This window comes from Pteropus medius, unplaced genomic scaffold (assembly GCF_902729225.1).
Source record: "Pteropus medius unplaced genomic scaffold, Ma_sr-lr_union100, whole genome shotgun sequence".
In the NCBI taxonomy this organism is placed as follows: Eukaryota; Metazoa; Chordata; class Mammalia; order Chiroptera; family Pteropodidae; genus Pteropus; species Pteropus medius.
Window position 1 is genome coordinate 8,672,139 of NW_024340692.1, and position 26,055 is coordinate 8,698,193.

General features: G+C 30.2%; 1 long non-coding RNA gene across 1 annotated transcript; it reads right to left on the minus strand.

The window, feature by feature from the left end:
* Positions 1–1,256: 1,256 nt before the first annotated feature.
* On the minus strand, positions 1,257–22,732 carry LOC120606407 (uncharacterized). The gene is made up of 3 exons (XR_005653894.1): positions 22,658–22,732; positions 13,210–13,345; positions 1,257–1,331 (listed from the first exon to the last, which is right to left on the minus strand). It is a non-coding gene; the product is annotated as an uncharacterized LOC120606407 (long non-coding RNA).
* Positions 22,733–26,055: the final 3,323 nt, after the last annotated feature.

Here is a 26,055-nt window from a genome sequence, read left to right on the forward strand (position 1 = left end):
GTAGATAGATAAGTTCAAATGTAAACAAAATAATTCATTCACACACACACACTCACACACTCTCACACCTACACCTGAAAAAGTGAGGTGACAGAGGATTAAATTCAAAGTTAGAATAAAATTGGTAGTTTACAGTATTATGACTCCCAGGGAAAAAAATTTAAGGAAGGCAAAATAGTAAAATATAAGATTTAAAAATTAAAAATGGTCATTTCAAAAATGAAAACAAAATAAAAACAGAGAAGATAATGCAATATAAATGGAGTATCTAGCTCTCCAAATGCAAAACTTTAAAGGTTATTTTCCTGAAAATTAATTAAACTTTTTCTGAAAATTAATAATTTTGTAAATATATATTTATTTCTGCCTTAAGTTGCTTATGCTCTTCTAAAACACCAAAACATCTTCTAAAAATTCTAGATGTGTGTGTGGGTATGCATTATTTCTTTTTTAATTTCCAACAATATTTTTCCTTATTCCTTTAATTCAATGAAGTTGTCTGCATATTTTGATTCAGATATTATTAAGATCTCATTTTTAAAAATGTTTTGAAATATTACTAGAAGTAAACCAAGTTCAAAATATATACTTAAATTAATTGAGGAGTTATATACTTAAAATCATACAAATAATGGATGTGAAAATAAGTTTTTTATAGTAAAATATCTTTATCTCAATTTTAAATCCAGTAAAATTTTATTGAACTTGCATTTGTGGAGACTCTTCTTGTTTTAAGTATGTGTTTATGTGTGGTTGCACAGATGTGTGTATTACATTTGCATTCTTTTAAAAAGGTGAGATCTAGAATCTAAATAATACTATAAACTATATATAACACATAAAAATAACCATATACTTAAAAATTTTGTATACTTATGAGCTAGAAGCTGGTTTTATTTTTATATTTTTTCATAAGTGTAAGAACTATAATCAACATGTTTGAATACCAAAATGTAGATGGAATTATATACCTAAAGTTATGTTTTTATATACTTCTTAAAGACCCATTTCTAAAAATTAAAAAGTTTTTGCTTAATATTAATAGATGACAATTCTTGTGTTCTCGATGTTCTAAGAACATAGATTTCAAGTTATCAACTCAAATAAGATTGTTAACAACACTCTGAGTTATAGGCTATTATTTAGAAAGAACGAAATTAATACACAGAAAGTTTAAATAACATGTGCAGGATTAACAGCTAATTAACATGACAGAAAAGTTTGTAATCTCAGTAGTGTGACTTTAGATACCTGATTATAATCATTCATTTAGTACTGCTCCATAGACAACTGCACTTCTGGAATGACTGAAGTAGAAAAAGTAACCCAATCTAGGAAAAGTAATAAGAAATCCACAATATTTTAATACACATAAAAATAATTTCTAGGAAATTTATGTATTGTTAAATAAAAAAAGACTTTACATGCATTTACTGGATATTTAAAGAGTAACTTCCTGCCCACTTACTCTGCCTCATCACGAGCATTTTTACTCAATCACCAGCTACAAAATAAGTAACTATGCCAGATTGGAGGCTCTTTCTTTGAGTTGGATTGAATGGCCAAGGGAAATCTAGCTGAGGCCATAGAGAATAAGGTAGCTGATGATTTTAGTACTGAACCGATCTAGGAAGTTAACATCTGATGTTCAAAATGCCTTTAGTCAAATGTTTTATGAATGAAAAAGTACCCAACAATGATATGATCTGGGTGCTGGAAAGTGATAATATCTCACATATTACAGTGCCGTGGTGATTAGCACAGCAAAATGTATTAAATCCTGTTGCTATTTGGAAGCATACTTGATTCCTTCCTGATAGGAAATGTCAAATAGCCTTTTATGGTTAACCCTGCATGTCACATATATGTTCAGGTTGTCTTCTTGTCGAACTAGGAGTAAGTAGGCTCTTCAATGATTGTAGAATCTGACCTATATTGCTGGTAGGATTGTGAAAATATCTTCCCAGAGTTCTATAAAATCTCTTTTTAGGTACAAATAAAGTTTTTTCATTTTCAGAAAAACCTCTTTTGGAAAACATTTATGTTGATCATTCTTGCTTCTGTCAGCTTAGGTTGCTAGGGTCATGTAATTGCTATTAAAATTAGAATAGTCTGTATCTTAGAACCTAAAGATACTCTTGTGATTATAAATATTAATGTGTTAAAATGAGTATTACCTTTGAATTTTCTATCATTTCTGTTTTGTGATTTTTATGCATATGAGATGATACATTACATAATTATATCTTACACTACCATCTTAAAAAAATACTAGCTCACTTAGCTTTGCTTTATGTGCTTTTTTCATTTTTCATTATAGATTCCTGTTATTATGTGATTATTAAAATCTAATGCTAAAATACAGCAGGCAAATAAATCTTATTTTTTTGGAGTTTACATCCTGCGTTTATTTTGTTTGTTTGTTTTTTTCCTGAGTGTTTGTTCTTAAACCTATAGGCAGAAAAACATGTAGAACAATATATCAGTTTTTATCTGTATATCATTGCAAAGATTTTCTTATCAATGTAAATGTTTTTCACTGAAATTCTTAATAGCTCTATTTTTTCCAAAGGTAAACCAGGGCTGTTTTTTTTGAGCTGCTATGATAAGAAGGAAAATAACATATTTTGTTACTTTTTTTTCTATTTTTGATTGTTTGTTTTTCTTGGACTGTTGTCTGTCCTCACTGGTCTGTTTCATCAGTGGCTGGCATCTGTCCCGAAATTCTACCCTTGTGCCAGAAACCATGCTATTTACTTGACAGAGTTCTGTGTTGCTAATAGCCTGCTTATCTAGGCTTCTGAAGAAAATCAATCTACTCCTGAATGTCTGGTAATTTTTCCCTGGCACTCTTCAATTGGAAAGCACTAATACTTCAGGTTCAACTTCTTAATTAGCAATAGCTAATTTAACTTGTTGAATATGACATATCATTTCAGTGACTACCTAATTTAGTGCTTCAATCTTTCTATCAATGGCAGAGAAGAGTAACTGTTTCTAGGATCTTAGCCTGAAGAGCTTGCAATTCAGAGCATTATATTTCTTACAAGTCTTCTGTCTCAAAAAAGAAAAAGTTTGATTTTAGACTCTGCTTCTAATATATCTGTGTTGATTTGACTATAAACAGTAATGCGGCTGTTACTGATGTCTGTCCATATCTTGTTCAGCAGTTGAAGTTTTTTTCCAGTGGCCTTCCCCACCACCACCCACTAGAGATCCAGACCAGTCTCTCCCCAGAGCTATGAGGTCCTGGGGCTTTTTTGGACTAAGCAAAGGGTTGTGAAACTGATGGGCAGTATTCATTCAAAACAGGTCCTAAGTTATGTCCTTGAAGCAAAATTTCTAAAAATTTTCTAATTTTTAGTGCCAGAGAGGAATGTTTTTTATTGGAGGGAAGAATAAATGGCTTCCAGAGAATGTCTTAGCTCCCAAACTCATTGTAGGATACTCCGACAGTGACTGTAGGTAGGCTTCTCCAAGCACTTCCAAGGTCTAATTCCCAAGCTGGCAACTTCCTTCCCTGACTTCTCTTGCCCCAATTCTCTGTAAGATTCACCCTCACCGTCCACTCCCCACACACTTTTATTGATATACCCCACCAGAAATAAAAGGAACAACACAACTACCAAAGCAAAAAGACAAACTAAGAAAACAATTTGTCATCTTCTCATTCTTTAGAAATAAACCTTGAAAATCTCTTAAACACGTATCTTGAATTATTAGCTGACTACAGTTGATAGAAAATGTAAGCATTCTCTCTATATAAAGAAGATATCAGGAGAAGTCATTAGAAGAAAAAGTGTATATCATTGGTATGGGGAAGAGGATCCAATACAACTATAGGTTAGACAAGCCTTAAGAGATCACCAAATCCTATCCCTGTCCTCTAATTTTAGTTTTGCCTCAAGCCAGTGCAGACTTCAAAGAGGGTGATGTGATAGCAACCTGGCTTATAAAACAAATTTTTCATTAAGATCAGTGCCAGGTTTGTATTAAACCATCACTTTGCTGTTATCCAGGGGCTGGCGAGTTAGAGCCTCTGCAAATTATATGTTTGGCAGTTTAACGAGATTGTCAAGCTCATCAATTGTCAGAGAGAGAGAATGGGTAATGACAAGGAAGAAAGTTCAAGGTGATGTCTTTGCTAAGCTCTGGAATGCTAATAACTGGAAATGGACATAAATACAGCATCCCCTATATAAACATAAATGATTTTATTGCACTATTACTTTTTTATTGTCAACAGCTTCTGTGTCCTGAGTGCCATTCCTCTTGCTGGTTTGTATATGCCAATTCTTTTCTGTTTGCAAGTCAACAACCAGCTAGGAAATGAACTCTCTAGTGATCACCTTTTAATTAAAGCAACTGCTAAACTCAACATGCACTTTTCTATTATTAAAATTTCTTGCCATACAGGGATAACATAGAACAGATTAATTTTCCCCAAGGAGATAAAAGATGCTAGGAGAGTTGGGAAGTCATATCTCCCAACCTCATATGGTGTTTGCTTCTTTTCAGATGGTCTGATTAAAAGAGACATCAAAGTGAAAAAGGTCACACAGGAGGCAGAAGGGGCCAACATGTGGTGGCATGCTGGATTCAGACAATATTACTCACAGTAGGGTTATGTGTCGAGATCATATCTTTATACACTATTGTTTTGATACCGCTCAAATTTACATGGGGGCAGTGTTTGCCCAGGATGTTAGGAAACTCGAAAGTAGATAATAAGGGAAGATAAAAAATAAAGAGAACAATATCCATTCTGATATTTTAATGTCTAAAATTAAGTCACTTTGAAAATATTAGTTTTTATATACATTAATTAAAAAATGTGTTCCAGATTCAAGTAAATGGAAAAATCAACTTTGATCAGTATTTCCATTTTTGGAATATATGGCTCTCTAAAATATATTTATTTTGAAGTATCTGTTATGAATTTGAAAAGTATGATAAAGTAGAGGTTCCCAAAAGCTGCTCTGTGGCAAAATTTTTACCAGTTCACTATAAAAGAGCTAAATGAGAACAACATAGTAAGATATTTAGGAAGGTTTATTTGGTCAATTTTAAAAGACGATCCTTTATTCTTTGACAGTACCTCCTATTAACTTTTTATTTTGTGGCAAATCTGTTATACAAACAATATATTTTATATTTTAAAATACCAAATATTATATGTATTTTTTTTATAATCGTGATAATCTTATGTCATGAATTATATTTTTTCTCATTATTTTAAACTTTGTGAAATCAAAAATCTGGGCTTCATTTCTATAAACCCAGTACACATCCACCTCTATGTTGTGACTCTCTTTTTGTTTAAATGGTGAAAAAAGAGATCGAAGGGGAAGGGAGATGTAGAGATGGCTATATCATTCTGACTGACATGAATAATCTACAGCTTTGAAATTCACCATGGAGAAAATGAACATCCAATCACATGCAAACACAAGGCTAAATCATTTTGGATAATTTTGTCACTTTTGACTGAATGAGGTTATTGAAAGAGTAGTTTCTGAGAATCAATCTCAATAGATAATTAGAAACACCAAATTAGTAACTATACTTTTATTAAAATACAGTAATATATACCTGTGTAGTATTCAATTACACAAAGATATATATCTATCCTAAATACACACACACACATATATACAGTGATGTGTCCATTAGGTGCTAGACTTTGTGCTAGTTCTCATTTACTTTCCAGACAAAAAAACTTATGAAAGATATATTATTACAGTATTCCTGTTTTATAGATGACAATACTGAGGCTCAAAGTTAAGCACTTTTCCAAAAACAATGCATCTATTATGGGAAGGAGCCCAGAATTTAACACAGGGCTTTCAGGCAAGCTTCTTGATTCTCTTTGTATAGAGCCATGCTGTAGGCCACGGTATCCTGTTTTATTAAACATCTATTAAGCTCTGGTTTGTTGGTTATGTAGATATTATCCTTAAAGCATTTGAATCATTCCAGTTTCACATAACATTACCAGTCATCCAACAAAGAGAAAATTATATAATTTTAGGTCTGCGAAATAGCTTAAAGATCAATTGCTATGGAACCTTAGTTTTACTGTTACCAGCTGAAGCAGCCAAATGTTTTATTTCAACCATGTTTTACTTTCTCCTCTCTCTATCAATTAACCCTTTAACAGTTGGGAATTTGCATCCCTTCCTCCTCTTAATCCTAAGGAGGATGGTGGAAGTAACTCAAGATACCTGGGTGTCCAGGCCCTCAAATAATATTTTTTTTTAGTAAGAAAAGACCAGTTAGCTTTTCCCAATAACTCTCTAATAATTCACATAGTTTTGCTTTTACTTGTTCAAATTTAATCTAGGAATATAATTTGTACAGATGTAAGTTAATTGCTCTTGATCTATTTGTTTGGTATACTTCAGTCAAATGATAATCAGGTTTGTAAATGACCAAAAGAGACATATTCCATTTTAGCCAGGTATTTTAGCTTTGAATGATCTTTACTGATTGTTTTAATACAGTGTTTTAATAATTAATAATAATTTTCCATATTGAGATGGGTGAAGTTTTAATAGATTATAAGCCACCTTTATAATTCCTATAGAGAATGACAGCTTTCAATCAGACTATCAACACCTCAGATTAAAAATATATAGCCAATAGTAAGAAAATATATGTGGTACATTAATTACAAAGAATAATAAGAAAAGAAGAAATAAAAGTAAGTAAATTTAGAAACTAAAGCAAACAAAAGAACAAAAGAACTAGTATACATCTTTGTATAATTTGTATAATATCTCTATACAATTATCTGGTAAAATATCTTTCAACATATTGAATTTATCACTTTGGGGACTGTATACAAGATTATTTCTCATTGGTAGAGGCTCACCAAATGATTGTAATAAAATAATTTGTGTTATAAACTTTTATTTAGAACTAGTAATAATTCTAGCAATTTGTGAAAAAAAAATGTTATTTTATAATTTCTGGATGGTCTTGATGTACAAATGATACCAAAATGAGCTTTCTGTTTGTTTTCTAATTTCCAAAGCATTATATTTAAATATGAATTCGATACTTTGGGGGTCTCAGCTTTTAAACATTCTAGTTGCAAATCAGAAAATTTAACTTTTAGTAGATTATGGAAAATAAAGGCTTTTTATCATTTTAAGTGGAAAATAGTTGTGATGAAAAATTATCTTGACAGGATTGCTTGAAATAAATATCTTTATAAGATTGAGAAGCTATTGGGAGTCATATAACTATCAAATGTAAGTGAATCTTAGCAGTATTCATTGTTACCCTGATAACATATTTATCTTGGGGAAACTTGAAAAGAAAATATTTTAAAAAGATTATTCTCCACAGAAATAAACATTCATTATTTCATATTCCAAAGCAAGAGATGTATTCAGATACTCTTTTGACAGTTGTGCATATCTTATATCAATTTTGCTATTTGAGAAAACACACTATTTTACTCCCGTGTGCTGTTATTTATTCTGCAAATTATTGACTGACTCTCTGGATTTCTAGAAAGATTGGCAGAAACAAATATTTCTTACATTTTCATTTTGTTTTTAATGAAATTATCTTTGAGTCACTGAAGTACAATTGAATTGGCAAATCAAGCCCTCCTGCTTTTGGTTATTTTTATTTTATGATATTCTGTTAATCAGTATGAAGTTGAAGAATCTAGGACACCCAATTACTTTGACCTGGCCTTTTTCATAAGTGCCTACTTTGTAAAAGTGCCCACAGTTGGAATTTGCTGATGCCATCCTGTGATGTTGTTTCAAGCATTCCTCTGTAAAATGTTACTTATCATAGAAGTAACTGATCCATTTGATCATAAATTTTCAGCCAAATCAATTTATAGCTAGTGTATATTTCCACTAGGTGACACATGGACTCGATTTTTAAAGCTATGCTTTTTGATAGTTTGTGCATTCTATAGGTAAATCTTATTTATTAATTATACGTCCAACATCTTTGCTTAGCTTTTATCTTATATGCATGAATTCATATGTATGTTGCTAGATTCCTAGGTCAGGTTGCCCTCTTTAGTATATAGCAGAGTATTTGTGTCTTGGGGATGTTGGGAGGAGGAGGAAGTAAAGGGAGGAAGGAAGAGGGAGAGAGATGATAAGTTATTATATTATTTTTCAATCAATCGGTTTTCCCCTTTGGTTTCTTTACCCCTTCACTATTTAATTGCCAAAAGACTTCTCATCTTTTTTTTGCAACTTTGACTCTCAAGTAAACTTTGAAGACTATGTTTTCAAATTGTGCATACTTTACTTGTCTTTCCTAGCATCAGAACTCTCATCTACCACGAACTTTTTTTTTTTTTTTTTTTTTTGTGGGAGATCAGGTGGAGAGTTGTGGAGAGTATTTTTACACAGGGTGATTTTCTCTTTCTAGCATTAGTTTTAGAGTGATCTTAGATGTCATTTGATCCCCTATTCTATCTTTGCCTGCAGAGTTTTGCACACTGTATTTGATCATCACAAATCTTCTGGCAGGAATATAAAGGTCTTTTATTAGAACTTAGTGTTGTTTATTTTTTTTTTTCTATATTCAGTTGTTTTAAAGTTGGGGACCCCTCTAGTTATCACAAGAAGATTTACTATTTTTGGAGTTTTATTTTTGGAGTTTTTATTTTTTTGGAGGCTGCATAGGGAGATGCGAACTTGAGAAGCCACCATGATTGCCAAATGAATGGCTTTAACATTTTCCCATCAACAATGATGTTTACTCTGATTTTTAATAGTTATCCTTAAAGTATCTAATTAGAATCATAAAATATTCTTCTTTACGTTCTAACTTATCTAGAAAATTTTAAAGATGAAATATTAGATTACATAAAATGTTTTATAGTATATTTTGAGGTAATTACCTTTTTATTATTAAATCTGTCCATGTGGTGAATGATAGTTGTAGTTCTTTAAAAGAACCCTTGCAATAATGTGATAAACTTGGCCATGATGTCTTACTATTTTTATTTATTGTTGGGTTTAGTTGAGTAATATTTTGTTTGGAATGCTTGCATCAATGATTATAAGTAAAACTGGGTATAATTTCCTTCTCTCATAGTGTTTTTTATTTTTTCATATTAAGGTTATTTTAATTTCAAAGAATGAGTTGTGAAATTTTCTTTGTTTTAAGTATCTGGAATGATCTGGTTATGTTGATAGAATGCACCAGTACAATTATGTACAATTATTTTGACCTGCTATTTTTATTGTTGTCTTTATAATAAAATTCAGATTTTTCCATTTATTCTTAAGCAAATTTTATGTTTTATTACTTTAAGTCTTTGTTGCATCTGCATTTTTAAATTACTAAAATAAATTGTTGTTGTTTTTAATTTTTTAAAAACGTTAATCTATATCTATATTTGTGTCTTTAAAAATCATTAATATTGGATATTTGTTCATTTTTTAATATCCTAATTAATGATTTTTAATTATTTTATGTTTTTTATTATGTTTGTAAAGAACTAACTTTACCTTTTGATTTTCTTTGCATTATCATTTTCTATTTGATTGTTTGGGGGCGGGGCGGGGGGCGCTGTCATGACGCTCTTTCTTCACATTTCTGGTTTGGGCATTAACTATTTACTTTCCAGTCATTCTTCTTTTTTCCATCATAAGCATTTAAGTCTATACTATACTATGGGAGTTCTTTTACTGCATGCTGCAGATTTTGAAACCAAGAAATTTCTTAATCATTCAGTTCAAAATAACTTTAAATGGGTTCTTTAAGGACTCGTGAGATATCTTGAAGTAGTTAGTGTCTAAAGAGATTTTCTATTAGTTTATCTTTCATTATTGACTTTTAATTTATGTGCTGTCATACTGTGATGCCAAAAATCCCTTAAATATTTTAGAGTTGTTTAATGGGTAGAGTGTGGTTAATTTTTATAAATGTTGATTATGAATTTGACATGAGAAGAATTCATTTTCTAGTTTTGTATACAGGATTCTATATAGTTCATATATTCCAAAATAAAGTTTGATATTGTATTCTTCAAACTTTCTCTAATTTAACTATTTTTGTTGTCTGTATGACCAACTCACAGTTGAGAGAAGTGAGTTTATATTTCTCATTTTATGATAAATTTGCCAGTCCACTTCCCTCATCTCACCCTAGCCACCAGTGATATAAAGCATGATTTTTTCTTTTTATAGTTATCAAATTCTTTATATTTTATGCATACATATTTAGAATTGTTACATCCTCTTAGTAAATTTAAACTTTTATCATAATATAATGTTACTTTCTACATTGAAAAATCATTTAATCTAAAGTTCATTTTGTCTAATATTAATGTAGGTGACAGCATTTTTAGGTATATATTTGACAGGCTTATGCTTTGATATCTTTTACTTTCAATCTTTTTGCTTTTATATATGTATGTCTCTCAAATAGTATATCTATTTTGTCTAGGGGTTCATATTTGATTATTCTTACCCTGTTGACTACCTAAAGTTTCTTCCCTTTTTCTGGTAGAATTCTTTTCTCTAGAAATGATTTGTGTTTGTTTCTCCAGGAGCCAGAGGATACTACAGACATATATCACTTTAGTCTTTTGAAGAGTCTGAAGTTTAATCTGAGTCTTTGATTTCCCTTTACATACAAATTAAACTTGCTTCCACATACTTCCATACCTTTGTCATTTATTAGCTTGGTCATATCAAGGCAAATTATTTAATTTCTCTGTGATACTAATACCGATACTAAAATTTACCCTCAAAATAACCTTCCTTTTTGTGTTTGTTTACTATCACAGTTCATAGCTCTAATTTCTCTCCATGAATGTGGAGGTTTGTTTTTATAGCATTGGCAATTTGGTAACATCATGTAAACCTAGCAATACAACAGCAACAACAAAATATATCTATAAACTTGTATATCTGTATCTATATCATAAATATATGTCTATAAATGTTTCTTATTTACCTATCTCTCTATATATATGCAGTTTTTATATGATAAAATATGTGCATATATTATGCATAATATATGATATGTAGTTTTTAGTTGTTCCCAGTAGAAGGAATCCTCAGTGTTCCTAGTATGCCTTTTTCCTCAAAGTAGAATTTCTGTCTGGTAATGAGATTAATCATGTCAACATTCATTAACAACTATTTTAAAATAATTTCTCTGAGTTAAGCAACTTAATAGGCTAAAAGTATATCTTGGTAGGTGAAACAGACATGCTCTTTTCTACCTGTAGCTTACAGTCTAATGGGAAAATAATGAAAATAGGCAGAACAACATATTAATACATAACTAAATGGGTTATTAACTTTCAGGATTTCTATAAAGAGTAAATTGAGAGAATAGATTGCTAAATAGATACATTTCAAAATATAGTTTGGATCTCATTCTCTCTGTGAGGTAGCTCACTGTTCAAGTCATGAGCCCCAGGATTAAATTGCTTAGGAATTCTATCTTTGTCATCTATTAGCTCTATGATATCAGGCAAGGTACATAATTCTCTGTGATTCTATTACTCATATGTGATATAAGAATAGTAATAGTGTATTCTTATGGGATTATTTTGAGTATTAAATGAGTTAATATTTTTAAAAGTATTTATAGCAGCAGGCACACAATAAGGAATATCTAAATATAGATAAGATCATTATAGCAATAGACTTATATGGGCAATTTTAAATTTTTAAATATTTTATTTGCAATTCAGCTATCAATGTTTTCTAGTTTATTAAGAAATAGCCTTTAATCTAGATAATAGAATTTACTAATAATTATGCTTATTTGGATTTCTTACAACTTTCTCAGAAAATTATATTGTGGTTATAATATGGAATCATGTAGAATGATATGTTTTCTTTTATTTACATATTGAAATAAGTAATGTTTTTCTTGCTTTATCCTGTAACCCTATTAATGACAGCATCTCTTCCCCCCATAGCAGTCAGTCCATGTGATTCATTTATTCACAGCAGTTACACAAGCTGTAAAAATTGTCTCACTCTCTCAAATATATCTCTGACAAGTCCTGATGGTTTAATATACTATGGCAATTTTTATTCTTCCCATTAGAGCTCATAAAAACTCCTTAATCATAGTCTCATTTGATTTGAATGTTTCATACAGGCATATTTGTGGCAACTGTCTCTCCTCTCAGCTACTCCAGTTGTTGCTTTGAGTTCTTCCATATTAAACACACTTTTTATGATCTCATATTTATTTTTAGTTCAACACAAATTATTCGTAATTCCCTGTCAAATATTCCCCTAACTTACTGTCATATGTTTAAATTTTTAGTTCTATCCGATGAAATATTGAAAATAGGCTAAAATAAAATGAAAGGGCCAATAAAATATTTATAAATAGCAATGATGAATGAACACTACAATTCATAATGTTGTTGGATTATGAGTGTATCTTAATGGGCACATGGCTATAAACATGTATATATATAAATAGTATTTAAATTATCAATGCTAATTTTAATATCCATGTACATGATCTTCAAAATTCTTATCATAAAGATTATTTCTGTTTCACTATTTTAGATGGACAAATTTTAATTATAAAAATGATATGGGTGAATACTGATGTTAATTAAAATTGGCCAAGTTTCTATGAAAATTTAAGTTTTCATATATGAAAATTTATCCCTTACAAAAATACAATAAAAATTTTAATTTATAGACTAAACGTTTCACTAAGGCACAATTTATTTTCAGATAGTTCAATAAACTTGATATTTTGACAAGTTTAAAAGCTGTTTTCAATACTTAAACAGACATTAGAATTATATCTATTTTTTTAAATTAGTTTTAAAATGACACCTTAAAAATGGTGTTCATCCATTCCTTCTAAAGCACGCACATATCATTTCAAGATCTCTGTTTGACACACCACTTTGATCTCTGACTCTTCTTTTTATAATATCAATTCCTTAACGATACAAAGTAGATTACCTGTGTTTGGTCCAGAACTAATTACATAACAATCAGGAATAGTGTGTACTGTCAATTTTACTAATAGAATCTTCATTTATCGTGTTCCTTGTCCATCTCAGAAGCTGTGGAAGTTAAAATTGCCTCTTACTGCCATTGGAGAAAACAGAGAAAGCAAACAAATCTGCTATTAATTTATCACTTCACTATTATTTTGCAATAGGAGGTAATCAAGACTTAACTTATAAGAAATATCTGAATCAAAATGTCATTCAAGACTTACTTTTAAGATTCGTCCTCAAAAAGGTATTTCTTCTCACAGTAGATTTTCATGAGATTGGAAATGGAGGAGAAAGTGAAGGCAGTTTATAGGAACCATTATTGACATTGATGTCCTGAGTTTATAAAATCATATCAATCTGAAAGGAAAAAACAATCAGTTAGCTGAACTAATTAAGAGCTTAAAAAAATATATATAAATAAATATGTAAAAGTACCTTTAGAGTATTAACAAATGCCAGGGGCAAGTTTATGGTTTAAATGTTTAGCACAATTGAATTTCCCTTTATGCTGAATGAACAAATCTATTAAGAACAAAGAAGATAAGAGTTAGTTTATAATTTCAGAGGGAGAAAAAAGGCCAATCAAAACTTAATTGAATCCATTTAGAAGAAAAATGATAAACAATGTACTAAAAAGGCAATAGTAATTAAGAAGGCATTTAAGGATTAATACAATATACTCATATTGTATGTCCCAGGGTAACCAAATCAGACCTAATTTAGACTTTGAATACTGCAATTAGCAAAAATTTCCACCAATAAGCAAAATCCTTTGCAAAAAACTTAAAAAAAAAAAAATTCTGGAGAGGAAATGAGAAGTCTTGCTGAAGACCATTTAAGAAATAAATTGTCAGGTCCAGATGGTTGTTCAATAATGTTGCATAAGGAAAAAACAATGGCACTAGAATTAATTTCCTTTTATCAGTCTTGCTTATAATCAGTTCTTGTTTTAAGAGCTTCTTCTGCTTTCCATGAGTGAGACCTGAGGGCTTATTATTCAAAAGCTATATGGGGATTATTTTGTTTTAGCTTTGACAAAGCAAACTATTATTTGATTCTCTGATCTTATGATTCAAAATCAGAGCTAGGATCATAGCTCTGGTCTGGAAAATTGACAATAGTCTGCCCATTTTACAAGAATTTTGTTTCACTGCAGGTTGCTTTAATAATCTATGTAGGCCATAAATCCTTATTAGAAATAATTGCAAGTGTTCCATTTCTAAGGGAATGTTTTGTAAAGAAGGAACCCCAGACAATGTACAGGAAAGTCATGTGGGATGCTTGATAAAATGCAGATTACTACTTCCCTCTCCCACCCCAGATTACTACTTCCCTCTTCCACTTTGAATAACTATTTCTGGCTGACATACTGGAAATCTACATTTTTAAAGTAACACAAATGACTCAGAGACATACTAATATTTGACAACCAGCTCCTTAGGCATTTGCCAGGATTTGTCAGCTGCTCCAACTATCTGATTGTCCAGTTGTTGCTTCTAGGTGATCAGCCTTTGCTGCCAGCACTTGTATCATTTCTGAAAATCTCTGGACTTTTAAATGGATTCACTTTCAAGTATAGAACCAGTCTATAAGGAGTAGAAAATAATACTACTACCTATAATTAAAGTAATAATGTCTTACATGTTTAATGCTGCGTATTTTGTGAAATGTGTTAACGTATACTATCTCATGATATTTGTGAAAACCAAGGAGAGATGGGGAAGCAGTTTTGCTGGCTCTGGTCACAATATTCACAGACTCATTCAATTGTTTATTAAGACACTGTTAAGGACTTAGAAAAGTGAAACATTTTTTTGGCGTATGAGAATGAGAGAGGTTAATTATGAATTTGATAATCTCAGAGGGTTTAGGGAAAGAATAGAATTTGAGCAAGAATTCAAGTAGGATATAGAAACATGGAGAGCTTTGATAGAGGTGGAAATGCTTGAAGAAAGCACTGCTGCAAGAGGACAAATTGGTGTAAGAAAACAATTATGAAAGTTAGAGAAGGTGAATTGGGGTTTACCAGCCTGAGTAAATCAGTTGTCAATGAAGCACTTGGAGAAAAGAGAGTGAAGAAGAAATAAAACTATAAAGGAATCAGATTGTAAAGTAACCATAAAAGACAAGCTGAGATATTTGTTTTCATTGCATTTGTACTGTGTAGGTAAATATGAAATATGTTTAAAGAAAAATTATGTGTTTTGTTCATTTTTTAATAGTAAAAATGTTTATCAGTAGTTCAAATGGCCCATACCTTGTACTTTTGCTGATGATTTGCATGTAGCATTGTATCCATAGCAAAGGAGGGGAAGAAGTAAGCAAAAAAGCGGGTGGTAGAAGGAATCTGATATTGGTCTTATCATTCTACTTAGATCATTCTTTTTTTGATTATTATGATAATAGCTCAACCATCTCTTGCTTTTAGAATGGCTGTGTATTAAATTTATTAAAGAGGAAATAAACTAGGTAGAGGGATGAGGGACTACTGCAGCAGTATAGTTCAAATAAAATAAAGGCCTTAACTAAAATAGTACAAGCTAAAAAATAAGACTTGTGGAGACTGAATTAACAAGATTTGCCATCTGATTAAATACAAGGTCAATGACTTAAGTTGCATATCCCATTATCGTTATTAGTATTAATAATAGGAATAGCAATATTTTGGTTTTTTTAACCATTGTCATTATTTTTGTAAAATTGAGTTGTGTGTAACTTTAAAATTTTAACGAAGAAAAGAAAGCAAAAACCACACAAACTCCCACCAGGGAGAGATAATATTCTAGTCGAATATTCTCTCTATGAAAGATAGAAGTATACATGTCACAGAAATAGGATTATGATTTATGTCCTTGTTGTTTTTGAAACAGCTCTATAGTGTGTCATAGACTAATTGATATGTCAATAAATATATCTATATTGCCCTTTTAATGGATGTACAGTATAACATTTTACAAAGATACAATATTTTAATTAGCTAATTCATTACCAGTATATACTTTGTTGCTTCCTTTTTTGATATTATGAATAGGGCTTCAGTTATCATCCCATACATGTTTACTTTTTTGGAATAAATGCATAGATGTAGAATTTTGATATGTGGATAGCTATTGGAAGACTTACCTCCAGAAAATTTATACCAACTAATTGACAACATCATTTAAATTTTTTGTATACACAGCACCTGCTTCTTTAAAATTTGAGAAGATGTATGACTTTGGTACCATCATATTTTATATCTTTACTCTTTTTAAACCTCATATCCATTCATTGGTTATTAAAACAAGTAAAAAAAACATTTGAAATATAGTATATCACTTAAATCAAATCATCTGTTCAATTCTTGGTAATATGCTTCCTGCAATTTGGTGGATAAAGTCCTTAGTTTATCTCAGTACCACGAAAGAAATATTTTATTACAGAAACAATCATTCGAAGACTTTATAATAATATCTTTAATGTGATGTAGGGAAAAAATAGAAACAAATTGAAATGGTACTATTTTAGCTGTCTCACATGTAGGACGTGGGGATGTTCTGAAGAGCAATGGTCCTTGGCAAACTGCAGACGTAGTTTGAGGACTTATCTCATCCACTACCTGAGGGGCTCTGAGTAAGATCTTTTCTTCATAGAAACTCAATATCTTTAATTTGATATTTAGGATCCCATATGCATAGAAAACCAAAATACCAAAGTGGTCTTCCATCAGTGTTAGTTCTCCTTCTTCCATGTCCTATCACAGTGAAAATTTATATATTTTTTGACATTAAATTTAAAAATCCATTTTGTCTGTTAACTAAAAATGTTTCACTTTGGTGTGATATCATTTAACACCAATTTTGTAAGTGTGTAGAGCTCAAACAGATTGAACAGAAATATTAATGAATATTAATGAACAGAAAATAACCCATTTTAAGGTTTTTATCCATTACTGGAAAGTTAGTTATTCATCTTTTTGAGTCAGAATACTTTTTTGTATAGCTGTCGCTTTTTAAATAATTTTTCTTTTCTCCCTCCCTCCTTTCCTCTCTCCTTTCTTTCATTCTTTCTCTCCTTTCTGTCTCTCTTTTTCTCTCCCTCTCTCACATACACACAATGCCCTTTCCTTCCTCCTGCTTAATATCGACAAATATGCATACACGAAGAAAAGAGTGATGTTGTGATACTGTTTTATTATTTGCCCATGTCTAAGAACTTACATAAGAATTTATATTCAAATATAAAAAAGTTTTAACTAATTGAAATAAATTAAATTTTAAAATATAACCTTCTATACTAAAGACTGATGGGGAAAACGTTTTTGTGCTTACTCAGCTCTACTATGGTCTAGTTTCAGGAAGTTAAAGGTTACTAGTTCAGAAAAATGTTCTGGGGTAGACGATTTCTCATTAATATACGACAAAGGTAGAAACTACTTGCTCACTGATTTTTAATCAGTTTATGACATGGACTGCAAGGCTCCTTCAAAAGGAGATTCTGCTTGACTAATAATACATTAGCAGTAATCCAGTGATCTGTCCATGCATTAAGGATACAATTTATTTTTCTACTGATCAGTTCTTTTCCTAGTAAAACGAATTGTCTAACTTTTGATGGAACTGTCTAACAAAAGAGCTTTGTGGATGAAATTGATAGACCTTATAGGGTTCAATTTAGTTTGAATGCTTAAATTAGAAACTCTTGTACTAGGATTAAAATTAAAAAAGAGCTGATCTAATTGCATGTCCGAGCAGATATGTCAAATCTGGTTTCTTATGAGCATTGAATTCAAGCATAGTTCATAAGTGTAGTTAATATATGAGAAGAGAAGCAATTTTTAAAGGCTAAAGATATCCCTTAGAAAAAGATTCTTATATTTGTGTATCAATAATCCTTCAATGGTGATTATCAAGCTCACAGATGATTATCACTGTCAATAATAACTTCTGAATATACTAAGATTTAGGACTCATATCTTTTAAAATTTTATTTATTTATTTATTTATTTATTTTTAGGCGAGGCGACCTTTGGATGACCTCACAGTTTGCAAGGACCTTGTCAGTTTACAATCCCTTATTTTTTTATTTTTACGCCTACACTATCTGGTCTTCCTAGGTGGTCTCCCATCCAAGTACTAACCAGACCCAACCCTGTTTAGCTTCTGAGATCAGACAGGATAGAGCTTTTTCAGGGTGCCAAGGCTGTAGATTAAAATTTTTTTAAATTTTAATTTTAAACACTGTGTGTAAGGGATGCATTACAAACAATCCAAGCTTTCTTCTCAGATGCATAGCTTGCCTTGTCTTACTGTGTGTAAATGTTTATATACACATGTATAAATATAGGTTACTTAAAATAAATTAACATAACCCACAGTAATATAAATAAAAATTACATTCCACTGAAATGCATGATATAGTATCTGCGTAGAATAAATTTCTGTGAGTTTGTAAACTTTTATTTTAAAATTACTCAAACTCAGCTCTACGGTAGTAACAAGATTAATTAATCTTGCTCTTTAAACTTTGTTTTTGACATCTAAAGTATTAATTTAATCAGCTGTTACAATTGTTAATCAAAACCATTAGAAGAGAATATTAAGTATCATTATATATTTATTTATTTATTTACATTTCTGTAAAACACTTATTATTATGTCATTTTTGCCAATGAATGAATTAAAAATTGAATTCAAGCCTTAGTGGTCATTGAATGTGAAAAAGGAAAAAAAAAGAGAGAGATGTCCAATATAAAGCCTATGTTTTTTACTGAAGAAAACAGTTTAGATGGTGACATTATTTATCAATATAGGCAATAGTGGAGTAAGAACTTGTTAGAGTTGGAAGTGTAATTCTCTTTGGTTTACATTTTAGCTGCTTTTGAGAAGACAGATAAATAAGTGAAGCACATAAACTTGTTTCTGTCAGTCTAGGCTGAATTTCTATCTTAAATCTATCTTATTGAGATGATATCACTTTTTCTTTGCTTACATTGAATTCTAAATGTCTTTACTAAGTATTAAAATGAAATTAAATTTGTTAACATACCTAATAACTTCATGTTAACATACCTAATAACTTCATATCTTTAATGATTGTATTTTATTGCTATGTATTAGTCGGCATAATTATCTAATTCTATTTAAAAGTAAGTATTTTCTTTTCATGACATTGCTGAGTAATATGGAGACATGGAAAGAGAGAAGTGGATTGATGATATCAACCTATTCCAACATTTAATTTCAATTCTGAGCTTTTAATTATAAAATCACTAGTTATAATATCTATATGCATATAAAAGCACATGCTAGCTTATTTTTAATAACAATTTTTGCTACTTATATATCTCTCAATTAGATAAATATTGCAGTATGTGAATTTATATACTAAGCAATGTTTGTATAAACTCATAAACAAAGGGAAAAAGTAAATTTGATTGTTGCCTTAGGTAAAGCAGATGAGATTTATTGATCATTATGGTAGGAACCTCATTGAGAATAAACACAACTGTAAGTCTGCTCTTGAGCACTCTACAGTTTAGTGACAGATAATACATATATAGAACAAACTATGAAACGAGGTAGACTAAGCTAAGCATCATTCGAAAGTGATTTAAATACCTTGGACCAGTCAGTCATCATTAATTTATGTAATTCTAAAAAAGGACAAATCTTAACTAGATATGTGTGGTGTAGTTACATTTGGACATTTTATTTTGTCTTTTAGGAATCTTACTTTGTATGATGTATATTTTGCTTACATAAAGAATCTATTGTTGTGGTAATTGAAAATGTTTGTCTAGCTTTTTCATGATGAAGCTATTCAAATATTTTAACAGAGAAAGAAAACAGTATTGCTCCATATGGAGTAAAATAATAAGTTATACCATAGCAAAACTTGGCTCTTATATCCTTGTTGATTGTTTTCTCCATACATTATTGCTTATTTATAGTACAGAATGTTTTAAAGAGAATCCTATTGATGTCGTAGCAGTAATGTGTTGCAAATAAAATGATCATGATTGCATTCTTTGGGGAAATGCAATTGCAGTTTTTCAATTTTACTACTTAATGTATATATTTGAACAGTTTTTTTTTCTACTACACATAGAGTTGAATGTCACTTTCATAATAAATAGATAATAGGTTTGTCATGATGCTCTATGTAAGAGATTCAATAATAATATATGTAAATATTGGAACTGAGAGCTTGTCTTCCTAGGCTCTCATGATATAACTATATGAGGTATTAAGAATGTTACAGTTCTTTAGTCTTCAATAGAAGAATATTAATTTATAATTTCTTATGTAGCATGGTGATATTTGACTACTTCTATAAAATTGGGCATCATTATACTTTAAATTAGATCAAGAATTATAGATATTATATATCATACATATGTATATGTGTGTGCCTGTGTGCATATATTGCTAATTAGTATTACATATAATATTTAATTTATACATTATAATTATTTAACATTTATATATAAATAATGTGTATATTTATATATTTCATATATATAATATATATTTATATATATTATATATAATGTATTTATATATATACATTATATATAATCTATATTTATATATTTCATATATATAATATATATATTTTACTAAGCTGAAACAAACATTCAAATTTTCCTCTTATTCCCACAGTCTTCTTTCTTTTCTTAACTCCTCTCCTTTCCTCTCTTCCTTCTTCCCTCCTTCTTTCTTTCTCTCACTTCTTTCCTCTCTTTCTTCTTTCCTTAGATGATTAAAATGTAAATCATATATCATGACTTTTCTCCAAACCCTATTGTATGCCTAGCATTATGTGCAAGAACCTAGATGAATAGCAAACAAGTTAGATATCTTTTGTTCTTGTTTAGTTTTCATGAAATGTACAGTACTGAAAAGACAAATACAAACAAATAAACTCATATATAAATATTCTATACAAGTAAATAAGTCATAAGTATTCTACATTGTCTTGATACCATAAATTGGTAGAATTGTTAAAAGATAACAATTATTTATCCACAGAAAATAAAATTGCTTCATGATTGAAGCATTGAAAAAATATGATTTCAAAAACATTTGAAGAGTGAGATGAGACTGAATACAAACTAATATCAGTTTTCAAAATATGCAGTTTAATTCAGTTAGAATGCTAGATTTTAACATACTATTTTTAGTTACTGAACAGTATTTTTATAGAATTTGTTTTAATTATCATTTATGTAAAATGGGATCTTAATTAGAAAATGGTGTGCATAGAAGTAAGAAAGGGACATGTCCATCTTGATTCTTTATAAAACATCCAAGTGACCTTCCATTGAAAATATATAGCATATGTTTTTAATTTAATTTGGGCCCCCACATGCAGAGACATTGTTTAATATATTAGATTTTGAATTTTCCTTTTTAACATAGGAAAATGTATTTCTTTTGGGAAAATTATGTGGTGATTCGTTAATAACAAAAGAGGACATTAGATAATTACCTGAATAAAATATTTCCCTACTAAGCTGCCCATTAAATCTTTAAAATTCTTAGTTACTGAAAGTCACTATTTAAACATGACACATAATGACAACAAAGTGATGAATCCTAGCATTGGTAAAAGTAGAACTTTCCAAATCAGACTCTAGGTTTATCATATCTAGGTTTATCATAGAAAGGAGGGAAAAGCCTATAAGTTTATTTGAGATTTTTGAAGATTGTTAGTTTTCTACACATAATGTATGTATATGTGGGAATATGAGCAAGGTAAAGAACTGGAAATCGCTTTATTATATGCTTGAATATATGAAGCCCAGGAACTTGTTTTTTTTTTTTTTATTTTCAAGATTTTGATAAAGTGTTCATTTTTTAGGATGCATACAAATGATCGTATTACTGTAACTACGAGTTTCTAAAAGCATATCATATGTAATAAGAGTTACACATTCACCATGGCTTCTCTCTTTTCTACATCCCATATCCCAAGCACAACCCACATCTAATGTGTAGAAAATACTATCAATTAAACTATATTCAAGATCCCACTATTCTCACCATCTCTACTATTCATTGAACCAGGTCACCATCATCTCTTGCTGAGATACTGAAAAATCCTTTTACCTGTGTCCTTGTGTGTGCCTTTCCTTTTACTGTTCTTGCTTCCCTACAGTCTGTTCTCTACAGAGATAAGATGATCCTGTTAACATATAAATCAAACCATGTCACTCCTCCACTCTAAACCCTCCAATGGCTTCCAATCTAATTTAAAAGAAATTCCAAAATCATATGTTCTTATGACCAGGTACTTCTGTAATCCCTCTGCTATTATTCTCCTTTGGACCAGTTATGAATTACATGAAATGTTTTGAAGGACAAAAATGTTGTCAGCACATAACAATTAGGCCAAACAAATAAAAGGCAAATACCCAGCTATATTAATTTAATATAAAATATTTTTAAAAATAAACTTTTGGGACCAGATTTTTTCATTGCCTTGGATATTCTAATTTAGTTGGATAGGTTGTTTCCTTTAAATAATTGCTGAAATTACTATCACTAAAAGAAAAGATAGTAGCACCTGTAACATATAGAAGATTTGTGATCTCACAGAATGTATTGCCAGAAAGTTTCTAGAAGTAAATAACTTGACAAGGTTCAAAAAGAAATTAAGCATAAAAGTCAAATGGGTTCCACTTACCTGGATTCAATATGAAAGGACAGTCAGGTCACATTCTCTCTTTAGGTCAGGGGAAAATGTCCCAGCATATTATATTGCACTGCCCAATTAAGTGCTTTATGGAGGGTTTGTGGATTTGCCTTACTCTAAAGTGTATGGGTCAACCACTGTCAAAAGAAGATGACAGCTCATTGGTTTATTGCAATGTGGCAAACCTATAGTCCTAGATCAATGTATGCTCCATATGTCTTTCATGTATTATTAGAAGAAAAAATTCTGCCAATAAAAAGACAATGATGAGGTTGTCAGCAATTCAGACCTTGATTATATATTTTTAGAAAGTAAAATTGAAATCAGAAATAATTTGTCTCAATTTCTATTATAATGTTGATGTTTATTTATTTATTTGACATAGCTAGAAGATTAGATGTTTCATTTACTTAGTCAAATTATCTTCCAAGCACCTATTATATGTCAGGCTCTTTGCTCAGTGTTAAGAATTCAACACGGTTAACTGTTCAACAAAGTAACCATTTTTTGAGTGCACAGCAGGCACCAGACATAGTGCTAATATCTTGGCATAATTTTCTCATTCAGTTTTCTAATTTTGATTATTTTTATAATAGACTTTATTTTTTTTTTTAGAGAATATTTAGGTTCCCAGCAAAACTGAGAGAAAAATATAGAGAATTTGAATATGCCCTCTGCCCCTGCACAGCCTCCCCGACTATTAACACCCTTCACCAGAGTGGTGCACTTGTTATAATTGATAAACCTACACTGACACATCATTACCAACGAAGTCCATAGTTTATATTAAGAGTTGTATATTCTATGGTTTTTTACAAATGTTTAATGATATGTATCCACTATTAAAATTATACAGAATAGTTTCATTGCCCTTTAAATTCTCTGTGCTCCACCTATTCATTTCTTTCTTCCCACCGACCCCTGGCAACCCCTGATCTTTTAACTATCTCTATAGTTTTACCTTTTCAAGAATGTCAGATAATTAGAATAATATATTAAGTAGCTTTTTTCAAATTGTCTTCTTTTATTTAGTAATCTGTATTAAAATTTGTCTAGTTATTGTCATGGCTTGATAGCTCATTTCCTTTTAGTGCTAAATAATATTATTTTTAGTGCTGAATAATGTGTACGAATATATCGTAGTTTATTTATCCATTCACCTACTGAAGGATATTTTGGTTACTTGTGAATAAAGTGGCTCTCAACCGCTGTATACAGATTTTTATGTGGACATCAGTTTTTAAATCATTTAGGTAAATACCCAGGTCAGTTGCTGGGTCACATGGTAATAAATAGTTTTGTAAGAAACTATATTTTCTCCCAGCTACGGCTTGTCATCTCATACTCTTGATCATATAGTTCTTACAACAATACCGTACGGTAGGTGTTATGATCCTATTTAAAGATAAGGAAAATTAGTCAGAGAGGTTTAAAACCAATATAATCCCTATCTACAAGGGGCTGAAAATTTTTTTCAAATAACTAGAGTACATATGCAAGCTTCAGTTTAAAAAAACAGTTAGCTATTTGTGGGGAAAAAAGTCATTCTTAAATACAGTTTGTACATATCCTCCTTATAAAGGAAACTATATAAAATCATTTAAGGATTTCTTAAAGTCATTGCTATGACCAATTTTAATCAGGCTTTATAATAGAAAGCCCTTTAGTATCCATTAAAGAAAATAAGTCCTTTATTATATACTTACCAAACAAGCCTGATGTGTATATATGCATGCTATATATCTGTATGTGTGTGGATCCCGACTTAAAACGTCTTGCTTTTAACATTGTTCTTGGTTCTAGCCAGCTTCCTAATCAGATTATTTTAACCTGCTAAGGGTAAAAAAAATAATAATAATTAGATAACCAAACTTGGGGATGGAGAATTTTCTTATGAATAATATTTATTATCTTTAATTAATGAAATAATTTTGCACAATTTATTTGGAATGCTCAGGGGCTGTTTTTGTTTATTCCATCTTCTTAATAACATTTTTAATAGATAAATAACTACTAGTTAAATATGGTGTTAGATGAATTGTTCGTGTTTAATGTATGTGTGTATATGTGTGTGTATAATTTATTTACATGTATATACTTAGACATATATGTATAGATATAACTTAACATATTGCTCATACTGAAATCATTACCTATGTGATGACAAAAGGAGACTTGACTTTGGGTGATGAACACATAATGTAATAAATAGAACTGTGCAATTCAAACTTATATAATCTTTTGAACCAATGCCCCCTCAATAACTTTAATACAATTTTAAAAAAAAGAAAATTAACTCAAGTAAACATTTTTGAAGAGTATTAAACATGTTACTACCTATGAAATTATACATTGACATATTAGTGTTTCTATAAATTCTCACTCTTATTGAAGATATTAAGATTAAGGGACAATAAGATTATTAAAAATCTTTCAGTGCTATTACCTGCCTAGTTACATGATATTGCTAAGAAGCATTATAATGTAGTCTGGGGTTGGATAAAAAGTGTATTCCTTTGTAAGAATGAATTATCAAAATATAGCCATTATTTTCAGCTGAAGTCTTTGATCTAAGGCAGTGGCCTTGTAAGATTTCAATTTTGTAACCCTAACCTTCCTTTCATCATGTTCTAAGTGAGGTCTATAATATATTAGCTACATCAAAGCAAAAATAAAAAGTTCATATGTAATAAAATTACCAAAAACACCATTTAAATAAGTCTTCTACTGAAAGTAATGATAGATTTCAAGACTTTTATAAAGGAGTTAAAAGAGAAGTCTAATTTGTCTTTATCACCTCAGATACAATGTGTCCTTAGTTAATAATTTGTCAAAACTAAATCCCTTTAGGGGAAAGAGCCCTGTACGTGTATCAAAGAGTAAAATGTTGGTAATGTCCGAAACACTAATTTTCAGTACTGGTCTTGGTTTCTATGAGCAAACCACTTCAAAACTTTTATTTGGATTGCCTCTTCCTGCCATTAATTTATAACACAGCATCTGAGTAATAATGTTCTCATGATGTTCAATGCAGTTTCTAACTGTAAAAATAGGTAAGCAGCCTACCAGGAAACCTATTTATGATGGAAGCTTGAGGCTATTTTTGTTTATGTTCTTCTAAAAGTAAAGGTACAGTGTTTTCTTTTGCATTTTGAAAAAAAAAATCTAAAGAAACTGTGTATTTACTAAGTACAAATCATACTTTTGTCTTGAGGCACAAAATGAGAATGGGAAACTTTTTAAAGCTGAGACAAGGGCTTTGATTGAATTTGTATTGAATACTTCCCCATAAAGGAGAAATTGTGGCTAGGAATGCAAGTAAGCAAAAAAAATATTAAGCACATTAAAAGTGGAAAATCTTTTCTAGCCAAAGATATGTAAAGTGTTAT